Consider the following 17,327-nt stretch of genomic DNA (forward strand, 5'->3'; position numbering starts at 1 on the left):
ACCAGGAGACAGTTAAAATTTAGGGAGCTCTATAATAACATCATGGGTAATAAATAACAACCGGTCCTGCCTCTGCACTGTTCTTCCTCCTTGATGACAGGGATAGGGCCAAAGGGAAATGCAAGCAGCTGCCCATGTCCCCAGCACAATGTCCAGCTACAGGAGAGCAGGCTGTCCACCAGCACGGCCACACAGGCAGCTGCCTGATGCCCCCAGTCCAGCAATAACCCCAGAGGGTGCAGACCTTCGCTGCTGCTAATGGCACTGATCTTTCATGCTGCAAATGGGCCGATCAATCTTGGGCCAACACAGCTCATTAGAACAGGAACCATCACTCTGATGAAACTGATGAAACAGCTCAGCTTGCATCCTGAAAGACTCACAGTGAGCATGTAATTTTTTTAGCTGCCATATTTTGGGGGAGTAGCCCAGAGTTCCCACATAATTAGGCTGTCATTACAAATCTCATAACGCAGCAAAGCCTTACCCCAGTACCCTTGCTCGCTGCCAAGGCCTTTTTCCTCAGCCTTATATTTCCTGTACACATGCTGTACTCCCTCCTTCCTTTCCTGTGTCTAGCACAAGTGGCTTGTGCTCCACCCCAGAAATTCAGAAGCCACAGTTTCTACATCTATTAAATGCGTGTGCCTAGGCAATTGAATCCATCCTAGTGAAAATCTAGCCCTTTGTGGCACATAGCCATGCTGAACTGAGGGAAGTGATACTGATCCTTTGGAGCCAGGAGACTGAAGACCTAACTATTAGAAAGACCACTTTCAGGGAAATAGTAAAGCAACATAGCCAGGGGCTGAATTCAGATCAATTTGGACATATACACAGATCAGCTCTTTTCTGGCAGGGGCACTATGCTTGCTTGTTTGATGCTAATGCCTCTGCAATCCAAGATTTCTCTCCTGTCTCTCTCATTCTTCAATGTCTTCCTTTTGTTTTGAGACTCCCTGCCATCACTTCAAATAGCATGAATTTCTTCCCAAACACTGCTTGTCATGCTTCTTTTTGAAGCTCCTGTTGAGGATATGACATGGCTCTGAACTTTTTTTTTTTTTCTTTTGGGGGTGGGGGTTAATCATCAGATTTCAGATCTTTGCTATTAAAATCCATCAGATAACAAATGAATCTAGGTAATGAGACAAGACTGTCACTTTGTAGGAAATCGATGTCATGGTGTTTTAGAAGCAAAATCCATTTACAATTATATTACAAGGAAGAGCATATCTAGGCCACTCATTTCAGTGTTGGTAATGCAAATCACCTTTCTCAGACATGCGCCATCAAAATCCAGGTATATCACATGTGCAGAAGATGATTATGAGTACACAGTTTGGATTTGGAAGATACGATGCTGCACTTCCCAAGATTTTGGGATGAAGTCTTCCTTTTTTAAAAAAAAAAAAATCTTTCCATTCACATTCAAAGTTTTAACTGGAAGTGGCCCATTTTTAATCTTTTTTCCGCAGATCAGCTGGACCTGTTGCCCTGCTCCATAACCACAGCAAGTGGCTAATCCCCTCTTTGGAAACTCCTGTCTGCGGAATTTTGTCTCCCTCAGCAGTGAGTTCTTGCAATAAATTCCCAGTGAAAGCTGAAATACATTTCCCTATGAGGAACAAGAAAGCATCATGCCAAGATTCGTGCAGTATCCAGTGGACTCGAAGACCCAAGGAATTTCTCCTCACCAGCCTACTTGCCAGTTTTCCCATTTGCAGGCGTCTTCACCCAGCAAAGGACGTGTCCCAAAGATGTAGATGAGCACAAAACACACATGGCTGGCCACACAGACCAATATGGACAGAGAACAATATCCTTACCCTGTAAAAGTGCTAGCAGCACTCACGTGGACATGGACTACACAGGCAGTCCTGCCTGTTCCCCCTTCCCCTCCAGCTGATGAGGACTGAAAGTCACCAGAGGGCATGTAGAGTTCTCACTCTCCTCATCCACAGGCACACATGCACCAGACATTTACCCCATCCAGACTCCATGCCCACATCATGGGTCTCACAAAGTGTCCAGCCTTGGGCTGCCTCACACAAAACTACCCATAATGTTTTGTATGTTCCCACAAACACTCTAACATCTCATAATAAACTTTACATAATCCCAGAAGGCAGAGGTCCCCTAGGCAGTGGTGGACACCTGCAGCCACCCACCCTGCTGGTCCCTGAAGGGGGCCAAAGCATGTTTTCCTGTGCCATCAGCCCCCAGAAGAAGAGCTCACAATCCCACAGTCGTGAAAGCGCATTGTACAGCTAGCTATTTCTAGGACACGCCGCTTTTTCCCTGTAGCACGATCTGTGTGTAGCATGACTTTGGCTGGAGTCCCCCATCCCAGGGGCCGGTGCAAGATGTTGTGCAATCTGGGAGCCAGACAAGGCTGAGCAAAGACAGAAGTGGTGGCTCTCAACCTGCTGGGCACCAGCTGGCTCTGTTAACCAGACACGAGGTGCTAAGAGGAATAAAGGTGTTTTTCTCCTTCCTGCCCTCATTCCCAAGAGTAGCAACAATTTCAGGACATCTAAGGGTGAGCAAGCCTCACGACCCCTGGGTTACAATGGGTCAGCAAGCACAATTCTACAGCAAAGCTAACTTAACCTCAGCACATACCATGGAGAACATGAGCCCTAGAGACACACTTGGGGCAGGCAAAAGTCCCAAATGCCGAAGGTGGATCTTTGTCCTCACAATAAATGACAGTCTATCCATCCCTCCAGCAGCCTCTCTTTCTTTCCTAACCTCGCAGCGCAGTGTGCTGTTTCCCACACCCCTCAAATTTAACTGCTTGAAATTCAGCCACATCTGACAGGAGATGCAGTGTGCATATGGACCACATGCTTCATGTTAACGACATAAATTATTGCCACCTCTCCCTTTTGCTGAGCAACCATGAGCAGAAAACTATGAAAGGGATATGAATCTTGGCAAGCCTAAATTTTCAAAGCCAGGTGTTTGGGTTTGTCCTGGTCTCCTCCTCGCAACGGCCAACTAGTAGTAGATGGCTTAGTTCAATGCCATATGAGTTCCCTGCTGCTTACTAAGCTTCCTGCCACCTATTAGCAAAGGTACCTTGGTACCACAGAGTTCATTTCTGGTTTGCTACAGGAACAATTAAAAAGGACCTTTGGAAGTCTAAATCTGTGGTCAGGGTCTTTTCTTCTTTAGTTGTTGTTGGTTTTGTTGCTGTGTTTTTTTGTTTTTGTTTTTGTTGTTTCTGTTGTTTGTTTTTTGTTTGTTTTGTTTGATTGATTGGTTTGTTTGTTTGTTGTTTGTTTTTTGTTGTTGTTGTTGTTTGTTTTTTGTTTTTCCAAGCCAAATATTCACTAAGAGATGTTCTTGGTGTCCTTTGTGGTAGCTTTTGATTTTTCCCGGTCACCTTTAAAGTTAGGTCTTTAGAGCTGGATGCCTCTCAGACTTTCTGCAAACCTATAGCCAGGCCTACCAGATGGTCTGTAAAAAAGTAAAAAGATGGTCTGCACCAAAAGTAAAACCTTCACTGGCTATTGGCCACGCTATATCTAACAGCCTGGGTCAGGAGCCGTTTGCCACCTCAGAGCAAACACAACATTGTCACAACAGGCAGTGACTGCAGCAGCACCGAGCTTAGCGCGGACAATTCCCACACACTGCGCTGCTGCAAGTGATGAAGGGAGCTGCAGCTTCTGGCACTAATGCAGACAAAATCCTAGAAAATGGCAGTGTGCAGGAAAGCATCCCATCTCTTCCCCGGCATGATCTGGTGCATGCTGCTGGGCTGAAGCCCATAGGATTGCCTGAAGCTGTGCTGAAAATTGGGGGTTGAGATAAAGGCAGATTAATAGCACAAAAACAAAGGGGAAATAGCAATAATAATAATATCAAATGTGCAAAGCAAGTGATGCACAATGCAATTGCTCACCACCCACCCACCGATACCCAGCCAGTCCCTGAACAGCAGCCAGCCAACCCTCCCAGTTTCAGTGCTGGGCAGCACGAGAAGCTGAAAAGCCCCTGACTTAGTGTAAGCACTACTCTGCAACAACTAAAAAATCGGCATGTCATCAGCATTGTTTTTCCCCTAAATCCAAAACATGGCACATAGCAGCCCCTATGAAGAAAATTAACTCTATCCCAGCTGAAACCAGGACCATCAGCTGCTGCCACAACTGATGAAGCAAGACAAACCACTGCTGTCCCCCTGGACTTCCCTGCTGTCAGCCCACTGGCTGCAAGGCAGTCTCTTTGGGCTAGATGCTGATGTTTTTATTCATGGCCACTTCCTCTCCCACAGCTTGCTGCAGGCACAGGGTAATGCCCACTTCTGCTTCTGCACCTCCAGCGGCACCTGACTTACCCACAGACTGTACAAAACCTTGGGATCTGCTTCATCCACGTGCAGCCCAAGATGGAGCAGTGCTCCTGCGTGACTGCCCCCAGCAGAGCAGCACCCACACACACAGAACCCCCCCGGACTTTCCCAGCTAAATTTAACTAATGCAGTACAAAGACCCAGAACTGCTTGCTGAGCTGGAGGTCTGCAGGGTCAGAGACCCATCCCAGACAGCTGTGTTGGCAGCAGTGTCTCCATGCTGAGCTCTGGTCTGAACATCCCCTGCCATCCTCTTTTACACCCCTTTGAGAGGTGCCGTCTGTGGGCATCCTAGCGCTTGGTTTCCCCCAGGAACGTCTGAGTGAATAGCTCTGTGTCACCCCCACCTTGCCAGCCTGGCTTCCAAATGCAATGAAAGCTGGAGATGCTCAAGGGGCAACTCAGGAGGCTGGTCTCCTTCTCCACACCCTCTCCAGGCATCTTCCAAGAGCCTACATGGAAAGGCATGAGTCTGGAGCCCCCCGCAGCTCCACTCATGGCAGCAGGACGCCCTGGGCAAGGTTTCACAAATAAGCACCAAAACAGGTCTTGGTTCAGCATTTTATCATCAGTCACATCAGTGGGGTTGTGGTCCCCTTCTGTTCCAAGAATTAAATGTTTTCTAGACCCACGATCTTAATGAGATGGGGTTGTCTAAGAACAATCTTTATGACTGGTTTCTCAGCCAGTGCAAATGTCAAGGCTTCTCTGTGTGCCCCACTTTACCCTTGCTAAAGGGCTCTTTAATGGCCCAACTGAAATGAAAGGGACTCCATATCCTCCTCCCCGTTGAATAAGTTCTCCTATTGAAAGACAGGGCTAAGGGTTTATGGGTCACATAGGACTTTTTCTCTCACACAGACTGTTTCTCACAATCTCCTACACTTTATGGCTTCCTGGACACAGCCAGAGGCAGCAATAAAAGCAAGGACCCTTCAGGATGCACTCTTGCCAGCAGCAGAGACCTAACACAGAATATTGTGCACGCAGAGATCTGCACACTCATACTGCTACGTTGCTAGTGCTGTCCCCATGCCAAAGCATGGGAAAAGTGACAGACTCAGACAACCCAACACATGGGGCTTGCAGGATCCTGGTGTCCCTGGTGTCCACTGCCAGGGAGCAGAGGGACAGCACAAAGGGGATGAGATTAGCAAATAAACACCTCTCTGACTTTCAGTGACCCCAATATACACCTAACCACTGGTGTTTAAGAGGCTTTAAATAACTAGTGAGTAAAAATAACTTCTTTAAGGTCTATTACCATGAAAATCGTGAAGGTGCTTTATTGACTGGTAATTAAAATCATCGCCCTTTTGCTAGCATATGGCAACTAAGGAAGAGGCATTTTGCTAAAGGTACGGAAGCCAAACTGCACTAGCAATAACTGTGTTTTATCTCCCTGGGAATGCACAATAAAAGATTCAGATCTTATAGCTGAACTTTGTAAAAGGTTCCAGTAATCAAAAGTCAGCACGGAATATTATCAAACATTAAGTTTTAAGCTGCTAATACTTAAAGACCTGCTTCAGTGTCTGTCATTTTTATTCTGAGATGTTTTACTTGTCTCGTTTTAATGATCGGATGGTGAAATGGAGATGAAAATTACCCAGAGTTTCTCCTGAAGCTTGCTCGATAACAAAAAAAATGCTCTGTGCTGTACGCATATGTGGGTCAGGGGGATTTGTGGAGGTGGGGTTATTGTTCTCAGTGTGGATAGATCAAAAGACAAAAAAAGAAAACTAAAACTAGCAGAGGAATGAAAACCGACAAGAATAACTCCTGCTCCCGGTGCCATGTTCAGCTCATCAGGAAAGGGTAAATCAGTAAGAGCCCACTCCCAAGGTCACCATCAGCTATGCAAAGGCTCCCCCAGCCCTGGCAGTGAAGGGAAGGTCTCAAATTCAAGCAGCGCCAGTGCTTGGTGAGGCCACTAAGCTCAAGGCTGAAGTAGCCACCAGGCTTGGCCTTTTGAGACCTGAATCTCATTGCGGCTGTGCTTCTCAAGAAGTCTTGCAGCTGAGCATGTCCCACACCTTCACAGAGAGAAGAGTTCCATCTGCCCTACATTCCCCACATCCCCGTGAGGGGATACACAGGCTCATGTTGGGGAATGGATTCTGCCACATTCAGCAAAAAAGGGAGAATTTTCTGCTCCCATCTAATTTAAACCTTCCCAGATGAATTTTTACTTTTATTAAGCAAACCTTCCCTAGGATACTGCCAGAAAGACTCCAGATCTTGCATTTGTAGAGCTAAGGTATTGCTACCAATAAAAATAAATAGATGGCAATTACTAAGGAATTACATTTAGAACAAAAATGACTGAATTTATTACCCTTTGTATGTGCACAGCATAAAATGCAGTAGTACCAAAGTTTAAGAAGAAGAGGCAGGAAAATAAACTTTGCTTTCTTTTTAATGATGAAACCAGGAACAAGCTGAGCCCAAACAACCAAAATCTAAAGCCATAAGTGAAGAGAGCCTCTAAGTACAGAGCTCACGTACAGATAACTGAGCAGTTCAGCAGTGCAAATAGATCCTTTTGGAGAGCTACCTTCCATTAAACTTTATGCTCTACAGACAACAAGCTTCAGCCAAAAGCCACCAATGGTCTTTCCACTGAGGTGCCCATATCTATAAGCCAGGCTGCAGGTCAAAGCTCTTTGCTTTGCCTGTGAAGTGTAATTCTTGTGGGACAGCCCTTGAAGGGTGGATGAGGTTACCAAGCCCAGAAGTACTTCCAGAGGTATATGGGTTCAGGAGCCCAGATCAGTTGTCCTTTGCCCCTGCATTTCTACCTGTACTGTAGCAGAATAGTAAATCCAGCAGTGGCATGCTCCCACACAGTACAGCCCAGGCTGGCCTGGACCATTTCCAGATGAATAACGCCAGCTTCCAACTCTGCACGGATCCCTTTAGTACAACTTTGCTAAAATAAGGTAGAAATCACTTTTAAAACTATTTAAAAGCTGGGAAATTTTGAATGATAGCTTCCACAAGTTATCTCTCAGTTTTTACTGTCTGAAAACCTCATGTGACTACTGGGGAATTATAACATAAATATTAGTCTAAGGTGGGAATGGTTTCCTGCTAAGCAGTGGCAGCACAAGAGCTTATAAAGATACTCTGAAAAAGCTTCCAGTATGAAGATATCCCTGAAAAAAAAAAAAAAAAAAAAAAAAAAAAAAAAAAAAAAAAAAAAAAAGACTGCCCAGATTGTCTTAAATCTTCCTCTAAATCTTCCTCTTTGACTGCTTTGGGACATAGAGTGACCTTGTGTCCACCCACCCTGTTCAATGCCCACTTTAACCCATTCTCTGGATAATGGATGCTCACAATGAATCTGTCAAACTCTGGCTCAGGCACCCAGCTGGGAGAGCAGTGGTAACTTTATCCTCACTGCTCAGTGGGTTCAAGAGAACTTCATTTTGTCCAGAACAAAAACATTTTTCCTGAATTTGGAGTTCAGGTGAGGAACTGGAAATTCCCTTAGACGCACTGCTCTGCTAACTCTACTGACATCCTCCTCCACCCTTGCTCCCACCCAACTCATCCAGGGATGTGGCCATAGGGGAGCCTGGCGTGGGGGTTTTTGGTTTCTTTGTTAAGTTCCTGGTGCTCAGCTTTCTCACCTTCTCAGTCCTGTTGGTTCTCTCTCTCCTGGATGCCTCCATGCCAAGACAGGCTCTGTCCTAGGAGAAAGAACCTGAAGATGTTGCCTAAATTTAGAGACTCACAGTGATGGAGAATCCAGTCTCTTGGCAATCTGTCTCCATGTCTGATTATTCCAACTCCTAAAAAATCTACATTGTATTTCCAGATTGATTTTTCTTTATTTTTGATTGCAGACTTTAGTATCCAGGCACTGGATATTACATCTTTTCCTATTAAGAAGCCCTCTAAAACCTCCTCTCCCTGGGAGGGCAGCCGTTTCATCAGCCTTCTTTTCGACACAATAAATGGGCTTGCAGTCTTACTCAGGTTCCACATCACAGCTTGGGGCCAGTCCTGGCCCACTGCTGTAGTTTTTCTCTAGCTCAGAGAAAATATGTATCTCCCATTTGGCAAGGACTAGGGCAGAAAAGGCCACATGAACCACAAAAAAAGTGCTTTATCAGCCCATTATTTCTCTAAAAACACCTGATTATTATTATTAAATGATTATTGTGATTTGTGTAGGAATTGTCCATAAGGGAATACCTTCCACTGTTGCAATGGAAAGATGGTGAAATGGCCCTGCTCAGGAGGATCCCAGTTTTTTGGTTTGTTTTTGTTTTGTTTTGTTTATTTTGTTTTTATTTTGTTGTTTTTTAAGAGGAAGAGATACTTACATGTCTTGTGAACGTGGGTCTGTTCAGCTGATGCAGAAGGAAGGCGAAACCGTGGTTTCCATGAGGGCAGCTACATTACCTTGTGGATGCAGCTGATGGTGATGGAACGGTGCTTTTGTCCTCCAGCACTTCCCCTCTGTTCCCAAGGGGACAGCTGTACGCTGTGCCCTCCCACAGGCAGGACATGAAGCGTGCATCGGGGGGAGCATTCATGCTCCTCTGACTGCAGTGACACCCAGGTGCTGTGCAGAGGATCTTTGTTCTGGTGTCTTGCACACAGCAAGACCCTCGAAGAAAGGCTTTCTTGAAGGCTCTGGGACTGGGAGGAGTCTTACTACTTTTCTATACAACTGACAAAAATTCTGCATCTGACTTAGGCTGCCTACACACCCCATTAACCTGTTCTCCCCAAAACTGCCTCAAAACATTCCTACCTAGACATCTCTAGATACCCAAGCAATGGAAACATGCTTGCTAGGATCATTCTCCACTGATTCAACTTGCAATGACACTGCAGGCTCCAGATTTTCTTCCCTACGGGCACCAACTCTATCCACGTTCCAGCCCCTCTGACTTTCCAAAAACCATCAGAAAGACCTGTCAGCCAAATCCTGCAGGGTCAGGAGGAGGAAGAGCATTATCACTGCTTGCACAGGCTTTCTCCATGTCCTCACAGCCTGTGTCAGGGAGCAGCAAGAGTGGGGCTGCTCCTCGAGGGAAGGGGAGCCAGAACCCCAGGGTGACAGCAAGACAAGGCAGTGTCCTTGCCAGCCAGGGAGCAGCCCCACAGTGCTCGAACATGGAGCATGCCAAACATAAACACTTACCAGACACAGCATTTCTGTAACCTTTCCCTCACTGCTCCCCAGCTACACAGCAAGGCATTTTTAGGAGACCAGGCTTCCTTCCAGTAACACCAAGCTCAGAAGCCTCCCAAGTATCAATTTTTTTCTTCCTCCAGGGACCTGCTCTCTGCTCTGTGCACCTGATTTCTGCTCTAAATCGGCATTCGGTGCGCTTCCTCAGTCCTACTCACAGCTTCATGCAGATTTTCTCAAATCCCTGCTCAGCTGCAATGGAACAGCTCTTCTCCCTGCTCCCTGAAGGAGCAGAGCACATGGGCAACACTTGCTGCTTGTCGGGGCATAGCTTGCTTGATCCCAGGATCAGGCTGGCCCCAGTGCCACTAGGCATTTATACACTGCCTGGATATTGCCTGGGAGAAGATTTTCGAGCCTAATCCAGTGTCATTGCACTCAGCAGGAGCTGTCAATGTGTTAACACTGTCTGCAGCTGCTAATAACAGAACTCGGCCCTCTGGATGGGGATTTTGTGTGACAGGACTGACGTGTAAGACATCCCAGCAACTTGACAGCTGGCTGTTCAGTTCCCAAAAGCTCCTCATTAACAGCTGCACTTTCTGCAAAACAAAATGAAATAAATCCAAAACAAAGCAAAAAGATTTCCTGTTCACACACACACAAGAGCCCTTTGTGAATTGGCTGTTGGTACTCAGTTGATTCTCCTGTTTAAACTGAGCTACAGAAGACAGATAATAAAATTAAATTAAATAGGTGTTGACTTACAGGTCATGGGCCATTACTCAAAAGAAAGCCCTCTTAGTTACTGACTCTGGCTTTCTTGCAGGTTTGTGGAGTTTAGCAGCATGGTCCCAGCGCTGAGGTCAAGCAGACACACTAAGCTATTGGAGATGATTTACCATTTGATGCTAATTGGATCTAAAGGAAGCTCTAGGATGGAAACTGCATTTGCACTGTCAGGAGGCTGACATTCAGCTTGGCACTAAGCACCATCGTGAACGATGCTGCTCCCTTCCCATGTCTGGGAGGCCAAAGGGAAGGAAACAAAGTCTGTTGCTTCTGGTTGAATCCCAGAAGGGCCTAGCATTGTGCCAAGCTCGGCATGCGCCAAGGTCAACGTGCGCTGTCTTTTATTAACCCCAGGGGGACGCCTGCCCACAGTGCAGGACAGGGCATGAGGGGTCCTGGGCCTCTGGCCCCATTTGGAGTAGGAGTTAGCCTTACAGATTCAAGAGCTCAGCTCTACTTCACCTTTTCCTTCTTACCCTGCTATATCACCAAGAAAAATGTATTAACACATGGGAGAAAAGATAAACGTCCCCAGCCCCTCAGAGACACAACTGATTTACTGAGTTTCTGTAAAAGTTTTCACTTTTACTGAGTGCAAATGTCTTGGTTCCTTGGTTTTATGAAAAAATGTCTTCCTACAAGCAAGCAGCCCTTGACAAGAGAGCACGAGCTCAGGTAATTGACAAGGCCTCTCATTAGATAAAGCCATCCTACAAGATGAGGGTAAATATGCAAAAGACATTTATACTTCCACAGGCTTAAGCCTCCTTAAAGCTTGTAAACTTGTCCTGCCAATCTTCTCCGAGTCTTTTTTGCCCCAGCAAAAAATGTTGTTGGGCAAATTGGTAAGTGCACCGTGCTGCACCACAAAAAACCTGTAGTTCCCATGAAGTTTCTCTTCTCCTTGACTCTCCATCTCCCCCTCACAACTCATGTTTGGTGCCAGCAGCCACAGACTCACAGTCACAACCTTATCCTGGCGCTGTGTTCCCTGCGGGGCAGCACAAGTCCCACGTGCTGCCCTCTGTCACACACATAAAGGTGGTGAGGAAGAGGTAAGGGCCAAACGCCCAGCATAATGCCCAGAGAAAGTGCAGACTGGTGGAAGTGTCCCGTGATGGCAGCCCCATTTCATGCTTTCCTCCCATTTCACATTTCTGGTGGCAAAATAATAATAATAAAAACATCTACGGCATCTAAAACAGCTTGTTTCACAGGAATGTAATCTGGCATTGCAAAAAACATGCTCCATAGAAAATTGCCAACCAGGGTCACCAGCACAGCTAACATCAACTTGTCTGTCCCTCCCCAGCAGTGAGCAGTACTTGCTCTTTCCAAGACACATGCAGAAATATCCCAAGACTCAGAGATGGGTAACCAAGCATCACGTTGTTCCCTGACCAGTCCTTGTCAAGGGCCTTGTAGATTTAGTTCAGTGCCGATGGTCAAAAACTTCCTTGAATTCTTCGTCATTTTCTGCTTCTATAGAAGGCGGACAGCTCTGTAGTGTTCTGAGGATGATCTTTTTTCTGTTGATTATCTGCTGCAAAAGGTAAAGGAGGGAAAAATGCATGTAAACTCTTTCAGGAGGAGTAGAAGGGCAGGGATGTGATTGCTGTGGAAAAGCCCACATTGCACTCCCAAAAGATAACAAAGCCCTGACTGATTCTTCACTTTTGTTACTATAGAAGTGGCTTAACCATATTTTTTGGTGGTGGACTTCAGCTGATAATGCTTCACTGGTCTCGGGTGATAGCATGGCTTTTCTGCCTCTGCCCAAACCGTGGGGAGATGCAGAGTGGTTGGGAAGGGAAGGGGCTTCTTTTATCATTGTGGGTCCGGACATGCACTGGTAACTGTCATGGGACAGTGGCAAGGAGGGCACTGTGTAGTTAACACTGCCTAGGGTGTCACAGTAACTCACACTGCTCTGCTTCATTTAAATTACAGTCAGGACACACTGATTTTGCACTCTCCCTGGGATAACATCTCCGACACCACACTCTGAGCCCTGTGAGCATTTTGCATGTGTGGCGTTGCCAGCTGCATATGAAATCATAGCTCAGTGCCCCTCGGGTCAGCTCGTGGTTGCTCCTCACAGAGCTGAAGCAATGGGCAAGAGCTGGCAGTGGTGGTAAAAGGGAACAGAGCACAGCCAAGACAGGCTGGGGCTCTCAGATCCAGGTCTGGGCAGCGCTGAGTACATGGGTACCTGTTGGTCAGAAAAGCTCCATGGAGTTACAGCTGATATTTTTAAACACTGCCAGAGAGCACAGATTTGTCTTCCTTCATAGTGGGAGACCTGCACTGCACTGCATTGCAGACACAGGCTTGCATTGCAGCACCAATATGCCTCGCTCTGTCATGCGCTTGTTTTTTTATGGCTCGTGCCAAATCTGATCTTAAACAGATAAAACACAATATTGGTCTAAAAAGCAGTCCTTGAGGGCTGCCAGCCTGAGACAGGCCCTCACTGCAACCCCTACTTTGGCCACCCAGATGGCTTTTTGGTAGCTCTGACCCTCTGCTGCTTCCCATGTCCTTACCCATAGGCAAATACACCATGGCAAATACTTTCAATGTATCCAGAGCCAAGATGTCAGTCTACTTTCCCCACAAAACAGAAGCAATCATCTTCTGATGATGGTGCAGAACGAGTGTAGCATGTCCTGGCTGGAGAAAACCCACCTGTCCTCCTTGCCTAAGAGCAGTTGTTCCTACCGAGCATGTTTTTTAAATGGGGCATACTGCAGAGCACAGGGACCCTGCATTTCCCCATCACTTCGCAATGCCCTGTTCTTCAGCATGCACACATTTGCTGTTCTCTTGTCAACAGCATCTGTCCTGTCTAGAGAGACTTAAATATGACAGCAGGCAGTAAAGATGCCTGCAGCTGGAAAGTGAGTGTGAGCAGAGTGGGGTACACAGCAAAGGTCTGGACAGAGGAACAGCCAGTCCTGAGTCCCCAGAACATGCAGCATTATTTCCACAGGTCCTGTGCAGGCTGGGTGAATACCTGACGGATTCATTCCCAAGACATCCAGAAAGAGAAACACCAAAGCACATTAAGCTACCTTTGCACCATACCCTCAGAAGGAACAAAGAGCCTTTCTCAGCCACTTCTTTAACACAGGTTTGGGGGCAGGATGCAATGAATTCACGCTCATACTTGTGTATATTCCCATGCAGATGCAGCTGGATTTAGACTCCAACCTTCCCCCTCCTCTGCTGGGAAAATCCCTCCCCTCTTCATGGAGGAACAGCGGCCCACTTCCTCCAGGGTGACAGCAAAGAGGAAAAGCAGCGGTAACCAGCAGCTGTGGATGTCCACACCAGCAACTAAAGCCTACTAACTACTTCTAATTTCCCACTGTGGTAGCTGGCCTCTAACAGGAAGAGTCTGCAAGCTCACTTCGTGTTTTCACAGAATCCCAGAAGGGCTGAGGTGTGAAGGGACCTCTGGGGCCCTCTGGTGCACCCCCTGCTCAAGCAGGGCCACCCAGAGCTCCTTGCCCAGGACCACGTCCAGGCAGCTCCTGGAAATCTCCAAGGAGGAGACTCCACAGCCTCTGTGGGCAGCCTGTGCCAGGGCTCCATCACCCGCAAAGTGAAGAAGAGCTGCCTGATGTCCTTGACTACACTCAGCACCACAGCAAAGGGAGACAGAGTGGAGTGAGAAGCCACCATGTGTGGATGCTGAAAAAGCACAGTGCCAAAGGGGCAAGAGGCTTTATCACAAAGGCTTTATCACAAATGCTGTGCAAAGCCCTGGTCAGAGACAGTCACTAGCAAGACAAGCAAAATATAGAAAGGTTAATCAGGGAGATTGAGGCAGGGAAAAGTTACAGGGTCACCAGCATCTCCTGATCAGCAACCCCTAACAAAACTGTGCTTCCCAAATAGGACTAAGAACAAGGTGCTTAACTGCATTTAAAATACTTTCAGGATGGCTTAGGAGAACAGAAATCCTCCTTTTAGAGCTGTGCTTTGAGAGAAGGTTCAGCGCTAAAGAGACCTTTGATGTGTGTGCCTGTATATCATGTTCCTGTTAGAAATGGAGGATTTGTTCTTACTAAGGTCATCAGGCTTTAGCTGATTTTAAATTCAAGTCGCAAACCTTGGATGCTTCAGTGGGAACAGCATCAGGATCTCTGTGAAACGTGCATCTTCTTTCTTCTTGCAGTCGTGTTAGAAAGGGACAGGCTTGCCTTCAAATACAGTACTTCAAAAAAAAAAAAAAAAGAAGGAGGAGAGTATGGGAGGTTTGTTCACCTCAAAGTGAATGTAAGTGCAGCCCCAATATGAAATATGGAGAGGTCTTTACATACATACATACCTTATAAATGCCCCACGGTGTAATCTGTAGGCAATCGCTGTACATCAGCTGGCTGTGCCACCAGCAGACTGGATAATGGCACAGTTGTGCTCCCCCTCACCTCAGCTCAGCCATCCATTTGGGTCTTTCTTCTACGAGAAATGTATGGTAACCAAATTATCCTCAAGTCTTCCAGCCCGCTTTCATATTTGATTGAAATTCATCAGTTCAAAAGTTATTGCTGGTAGAAATGCAGATGCAACAGCCTGAGCCTTGAGCCCTTTGAAAAATCACAGCTTCTTCTGCAGTGAGGTGCAGAGCATCTCCCAGCAGAGACAACAGAGCATAAGGAGGCAAATGCCCCAGGTGAGACCAACCCAACAGTGTCAAATTCCCAGTTCTCCTCTACATCCTGCTGCTGCCAGGTGCACAGACCCATTATCTCAACCTATACCATGTGGCCTCCACTACTAACTTAATCCTCTGTAAGAATTTGTGCCCTGAACCATTTCTCTCCTTCCCTTGTGCCTGACCAAACCTGCTCAGCCACGTGCTGGCTCTGAGGGATGCCAGTTTCCTGTGGCCTGCCCTGGTGGCTCTGTACTTAAAAGCTTCTACTGGGTGAGCTGCATGGTTTTCCTCTTACACAAGATAGGCTGAAAGATATGTGGTCATGCTACAGGATGGCAGAGGAACAGCTGGGTCCTCACCTGAGTGCATTATCCTGGTCTTTCTTCCTAGGACTGTCCATTCTCTGCACCTCAACACATTTCAGCAGCTGCAAAGTGCAGGTCTCCAGAGTGGAAGACGCCATCATGTCCACCTTTCTCCTTTATGGCTGGCAGTCTGTTATTACCACTCTGCCAAAGTAACAGATGTTTTTCCCATGTACTAGTCTCTCAACAGCCGAAATGTGGTGATTTCTCTATTCCAGCTGAGAGCCAAAAAGTATCTTCTTGCTCAGATCCTTCATTAAGCAAACCCAGCTAAATTAGCTGCCCTGGGGACCAGATGAAGGCCTAGAAGATGTAAAAAAAGATTAAAAGAAAAAAAGAAAAACCACTATTGACACTGGTAAATGTATCTTAATTAAAAGTTTTGAAAGCACAACTCAAAGACACTCTAGTCATCCTCTAAGTCCCTGCAGAAGTTAATGAGATGATTTTTTTTTTTCCACAGTCCTGCATTGATCCATGAAGTGTAAAGGGGCAAGTCAGAACTGCAAATGAAAAATTATGGGTGCAGGGCTAGATGCTGATGATATTTACAGGAGTGCAATCCCATCATCATCTATGCGTCATTATTCCAGGAAGCCATGGAGGAAACCACCATGGACAGAGGTCAGCCTTGAACGAGGGAAGCAAGAAGTGATACTGAAAAAGTCCACATCATGCACGGAGTGTTGCAGAAATGAAACTTCAGACACTGCATTTTTATTTCTTCAATAGAAAAGAGTTTATATTTTTATCCAAAAAGTCCCTACAGTCATACACCATTTCTAATAATCCAGCCCAACTGTGACAGAAGAAACGTACCCTAAAAACTCTCTTGCATAAAAGAAAGCAGACTGCATCTTCCACAGTTTTCAATAAACATCCCCTACGCACACAAAGCCAAACAAGAGAGCTCTCCAGGCACAGGTTTCCCCCCCCTCCACTGGACAAAAATGGTCCAAAGTAGCCAGTGTTGGCACACTGTGGGCTTGGAGGAAGAGTTTGTTAAAGTTTGCCAGTTACGGGGTGAGGGTGCTGTTTGCTTGGCTTTTTTTTAACATAATGGTATCTAACAAAATGAATACTACTGCTGCCTAGTGAGTAGGCCATTACTTCCTATGAGAAAAGCACCGGGGAAATTTCATCAGCAGAGTAATGAAATTAGGTTTATCGTTAGGAAAAGGAAAAATAGATATGGAAGAACTTTAAAGGAATAATTTTAAGGAAAGAAGCGGAGGGAGAAGGCAGGAAAAGCGTGCTTTCTGCAGACATGCACTGCTTTCTTCATTGGCCTTATAAGCACTGTTAACAGTGAAGCAGTACTCCTGAGGAAAGAGGGCTCCTGAGTTGCCCAGGAAAAAGTTCATGGAAGCAGAGATGCAACTGAAGGGGACAACTCTGCTCTGTTTGAGGTTTGCGTTTGTCTCTGGCTTCTGTGCAGAGGCTGGGGCTCCACACAAGGCCCCCCAGTGCCCCCAGCTCTCAGCTAAGGCAGCAGCAGCTGCTCAGGATGCTCTGGGGGTGCTGCTGGGCCAGGCTCAGGCACAGTGCCTTACCTTCTGGTGCCCTCTAGTGCCAGCAGCAGAGCTGTCCTTGCAGCCATCCTGCCCGGCTGTGTGCTTCCCACCTCCCTCTGCCGTCCTGTCTCCATCCCTGCTCACAGCACACCTGGCCCCTGGGCTGCTCCTGGTGTCCCAGGGCACTTGTTTGAAGCAAGGAAGGAAAGAGAGCTCGAGAAGATCCTTAAGAAGTCCCTGAGCAGACCCAGTTCTTGGCCCCTCAAGCTGGGACCCTTTTGACTTGAATCAGAAGGCCGTGAGCTCAGCAGGAAGCAAAGAGAGAAGGAAAGGGACAGAGGTCCCAGGGGAACCCCTTCCTGGCCCATCAAGTGGCAACACACAGATGTGTTGGGATCCCATGACCAGGTAAAGCCACAAACAAACAAACCCAACCAATATAGTACCCCTCATGCTCTCAACATTTTTCGTGGGC

Source organism: Oxyura jamaicensis, chromosome 3 (genome assembly GCF_011077185.1).
Source record: "Oxyura jamaicensis isolate SHBP4307 breed ruddy duck chromosome 3, BPBGC_Ojam_1.0, whole genome shotgun sequence".
Lineage (NCBI taxonomy): Eukaryota > Metazoa > Chordata > Aves > Anseriformes > Anatidae > Oxyura > Oxyura jamaicensis.